Source organism: Mustela erminea, chromosome 13, assembly GCF_009829155.1.
Source record: "Mustela erminea isolate mMusErm1 chromosome 13, mMusErm1.Pri, whole genome shotgun sequence".
NCBI classification, from domain to species: domain Eukaryota; kingdom Metazoa; phylum Chordata; class Mammalia; order Carnivora; family Mustelidae; genus Mustela; species Mustela erminea.
Window position 1 is genome coordinate 81,600,395 of NC_045626.1, and position 5,119 is coordinate 81,605,513.

The 5,119-nt window shown below is 43.8% G+C and overlaps 1 pseudogene; it reads right to left on the bottom strand.

Annotated features, from left to right (window-relative positions):
* Positions 1 to 1,034: 1,034 nt before the first annotated feature.
* Positions 1,035 to 1,831, bottom strand: LOC116571525 (annotated as a pseudogene).
* Between the last annotated feature and the right edge of the window lie 3,288 nt (positions 1,832 to 5,119).

The following is a 5,119-nucleotide window of genomic DNA, read 5'->3' on the forward strand; positions in this document are numbered from 1 at the left end:
TTGGCCAAGTTTAAAGGTACAGCCTCTTCTTCCCACCTCCTTTAATTTCAAGAGGATAAATTCCTGATCTATTAACTCACTTTATGTTCCTTTAAAAGCTTCTCTGCTGGAGCTACAAATCCTTCAAGAGCCACCCCAAATGGGAAGCACCATCGGCTTGTTCTCTACACAGGCCCTTGGTGGGCAGTAAATCAGTGTCCTTGGTTCACTCTTGAGTGAGCCCAGAGATAGGAGTTGTTTGCTGGAGATAGTGAATGGGCCAAGGGCTCTCTGGAGAGTGGAGTCTCCCTGCAGAGAGTAGAGGAGGTGCTGCAGGGGGGCAGCTTGAGGGGTATACTTGAGAACACTTGATCTGTATTCTCTATATGATTCTGGGACCCAGGAGTATCTCCAATCCCTAGTAGTCTGTCAAGGGGAGAGAAGAGAGGTCAGTAAGTGTTTGGGGACTGGTCAGTCCCAGCAGGCTGGTGAAAGACAAACAGGCTAAGAACTGTGAAGGTGAGCAATAATGAATGTGTATTCAAAGACCTTCACAAAAATATATTTGGAGCTCTCTATATTCCTGATGTAATCCATGTTTTTAAAATTAAAAAAAAAAGAGCGCAGCCAAGCCAAGAGAAACAGAAAATATATGTATATGGTTAATCCCTTTACCTAGACATAACATCATTAATATGTTGTGGCTGAGCCTTCCAATAATTTTATGCATAAATATATATGCTTTTTATTAAAATGGAGTTATACAATATATACTATTGTATGGCCCCTCTTGCTCACTCAGCCTTATGTCAGGACACATTTCCTGGAAAATTAGGGGAAACCAAAATCATCATTTTTGATTGTTATGTAAGATTCCAATGGATGGATAGCCAGTGATTAAATAGGAATTTAACCAACTTACTATGGCTGACATTTAGGCCATTTCTAAATTTTTTGCACTCCTGAATAACCATGCAGTGGGCATCCTTTTATGTCCCCCTTTCCACACATTTCTGCATATCTTTTTAAACATCACAAATAAAATTTGTTATCTGTCACCTTGATATGTCTGAATTTTCAACAGATTCTTGGACTGGTGGCTCATCTTCATCAGCTCCTTCAATGTAGCACTGGTCTCATCCCCAGTGGCTTGTCCAGAATGACTCCCTTTGCTGTGCAGCTCCATGAGCTTTCCCGACTCAAACTTGGGTTCCTTCAGCATTTTTATTGTCCCAGCAAAGACATCATGGAGTGGATAAATCGACTGGCCAGCCTTTTTTATGTCTTCCAATACCATATGGAATTAATTTATTGGCCACTAATTTCAAGTCAATTGTCTGCACCTGTCATGATTTCCATCACCTTCTTCCGAATGTGGTGGACCTGTTGGTGCTGAGTGCAAGAGGGCTTCCAAATCTGATGTTGTGTTTTGTAGTAAAGCCAAAACAAAATAGATGAAGCAAATAACCATTGGTATTCTTGACGTCAACATGAGCTTTAGTCATGGTCCGCCATTTTGTTGGCCATGGAGCACATTTTGTCACATGTAGGATTCATGTCATGGAAATTAGTTAGGCAGTATTTGCCCTGAACTGCCTCAGAATAAGCTTGAATTTTCTAAATGCAACTTCAACATTCTGCAGATCACAAGGCTCACTTTGAAAACATGACCTGGAAGCCATCAGAAGTGATTTTAGTTCCTTGAGTTCTCGTGACTAGTATTTTTCCAATATTTCTTATATTGAACCTAGCAGGTTTGTACCAATCTTTCTTAGAAAATGGATCAACCACTTTCTTCTTGGCTCCCTTTTTGCTGCCTCTCATGAAGGCGCTGGTTCCTGCCAACCACCATGGAGCTGCTCAGAGAGCCAAGAGGGCTCTGCCTATTTCTTCATAATAAATTAATTTAAGTAGAATTTCTGAGCCAAAGGGTATGTGTCTTTTAAAGATTTTTTTTTTTTTGGATAAACGTTGCCAAGACGACTTTCAAAAAATGAGTATGTAGTTAAATTCTCATGAGAAGTATTTATGAGAAGACATCCTAATAGAAATTACTTGAAAAGCAGTATGTGCCTGTGACAGGGCAATCAAACCACACAGAAAACAAAGTGAAAGTTGTTGCTTTAATTTTCCTTCCTAGAGAAGGTCATGGTGTGACTGCACTGATATCTGATCCCAATTTTTATCCAGTCTGGATCCTGCCAGGCTAACTGCACCCTCTTCATAAAATCAGCCTCTGGACTCTAAGCTCTGGGAGGTCAGAGACTTTAATCTGCTGTGTCCATTTTGCACACTTGTGTCTATTTCAGGGCCTGGCACACAATGGACATCTGTCGTGTTTGTAGTTCATTGCTGTGTAAGAAATTATCCCCAAATTTGGCAGGTTAAAGTGATACACACTTATCATCTCAGTTTCTGTGGTTCAGAAATCTGGGCGTGGTTTGGCTAGGTGGGTCCAGCTCAGGATCTCTCGCAAGATCACAGCCAGAACGTGAGTCAGGGCCGTGGTCTCATCTGAAGACTTGGCTGGGGCAGGAGGCTCCACTTCCAAGGTCCTTCTATCACATGACTGGCAAGAGTCCTCAGTTCTCGTGATGTGGATTTTCTACAGGGCTGCTCACATGGTGGCTGGACTCCCCAAAGAGGCAGCAAGATGGAAGCTGGAGGCTCTTTTATGACCTACCCTCACAAGTCACACTCTGTTACCTCTGCAATATTTCCCCAGTTGCCTAGGTCAGTCTATTCAGGACTAAGGGCATTAATTCCCTCCAGATAGCAGGAATCGTTGGGAACCATCCTGGAGGCTGGGCCAACACATTACTAAAATGAGCTGAGTGAATTATTGAGTGGATGACTCCTAGCCCCAGAACTAGAAGAGGCTAACAATGCTCCCTATGTCTTCCAGCCCATCTGCATAGAGATGGGACAATTAGCTGAGAACTGAGTTTTAAACTATGTGGTGGACTTGCCGTAGAAGCTGCTGGTCTGAACATATTCCTGCCTAGAATCAGGATGGGCAAGCAGAGGCTTACAACTGTCCAGGACATCTGGGAACTTTCCAGAGGGGCTGGGGTCTTATAGTTCAGGCCATAGGCTCAGAGAGAAGCTGGTTCTTGCCGCTCTAAGGAATGCCAGGCCTGCATGTCAGTCAAAGTAGGGTGGGTCATGTGGCCAAGGGAGGTCACTCTCATCATTGGAATACTCAGTAGTTTATGACCTCCATAAAGCTATTAGTCCTGGGAGATGAGGGGGAAAGTGGTTGCCAGCACCCTCTGCCTCTCCGGGGCCCATTAGCATCGAGGTTGTAAACTCGGTCTCGGGCCATGGGTGACTGCTTTTATTATCAATCAATTACTCGTGCTTGTCAGCAAGTCTCGAGCCTCCTACAAGCATAGAATGTGGCCAGATAACCATGGGTGACTCTGGGCAATTAAGGTCTATAATGCAGAGCTCAGTTTCCCCATCTGTACAGTAAAAGGGGTGTCCTAGATCAGAGGCCCCCACACATCTCACTTCCCAAATCTATTTCCTTTCTCCCACTTTTGTTGTGTCTATTTCATGTATTGCAATTATTTCTCAAGCAATCAGCATTCCTTAAAAACTTATTTTTCTTCTCCATTAATATCATTAAAGACAAGTGTCTTTATATAAAAAGGAACATACAAAACTGACAATCACAGATTCTGATTCCACAGGCAGGCCTTCACCCAGGATGGATGAGGCCCCAGACAATTATTTTTTTTGCAGAGCCCTGTCTATGTAAACAATTGGAGTTACCTGAAATCAGCAGGTCTGGACAGTTTTGGTGGCCTGAGTCTATGAAAGAAATATCACACAGGCCTGTGGGGGTGATCTGTAACCCAAGATGCCCTTCTGGAACTAGGGATGGCCATGGGGCTCTGTGACAACCACAGAGTATGAGTCTGGGAGCTTCTCAAGGCATCTGGTTGGTTTCACACATGGGTCAGAGGGTCAGAGAGAGCCACAAAGTGGGGAGGTCATAGGGACCAGGACCCATGTAGCTCCATCCAGACTCAGAACACTCTGTTCAGAGAGCAAAGCCAGCCCTGTGCGGTCCTAAGCATCAGAGGAGACTTAGAACAAGGAAGGTAGTTCAAAGGATCGGGGGCTGGTTTCAGGTCCTCTCTTGCTCAGATCTAAGGGCCAGAACGATTACTGGACCATCAATATTTTCATGATGAGTTGTAAACGTTCTGCCCAAAACATGAAATGAACATATTTTTGTTCATTTGTAAAGCCAAATTACTCTTAAAGGAACAATTATGCTCCTGCAGTGGGAATCAAGAACCAAGAACCAAAGCTGAGGCTCAGTCTTGGTACCTTCCAGGACTACCAAGGACCAAACATTCCCACTGTTATACTCACTACTCTTCACGGAGCAACTGTTTTGCCCAAGACCCTATGCACATACTATTTCTTTCTTTTTCTCTCCCTTCCTTCTTTCCTTTCTCTTTCTTTCTTTCTTTAAGGTTTTATTTATTTGAGAGAGAGAGAGAGCATGAGAAAGAGCACAAGTGGGGTGGGGAGGAGCAGAGGGAGAGAGAGAAGCAGGCTTCCCACTGAGCTGGGAACCTGACACAGGGCTCAGTCCCGGGACCCTGAGATCATGACCTAAGCCAAAGGCAGAAACTTAACCAACTGAGCCACCGAGGCACCGCTTGCACGTACTACTTCTTAGCCTTTACAAGGATCCTGTGAGGGAGTTCCTCTTTACATATGCACAAACTGAGATTCACAGCAACTTCTTTAGGCATAAGAATTTGCAGGAGTTGTTGGCCCCCAAGAATTATTGTCTAATAATTGCATCTAACATTTACTGAAGGCTTTCTATGTTTTGAGCACCATACATGTACAAAGTTCCTAATCCTCACAACTATATGTTGACATAGGAACTACCATCATCCCCATTCTACAGATGAGAGGATGGAGAGAAAGGTTATATCACAGGCCAAAATCATAGAGCTTGTGTGTCAAGGAGGTAGGATTTGAATGCAGACCATCTAGCTCCAGCACTAAACCCTCACACTGCCTTTCTCCCCAACATTTCTCCAAGATTCTAAGCCAAGAAGTATCTAGTAATCAGGTCTTCCAGAAGAAATGTGTGTGGGCACACATGCTA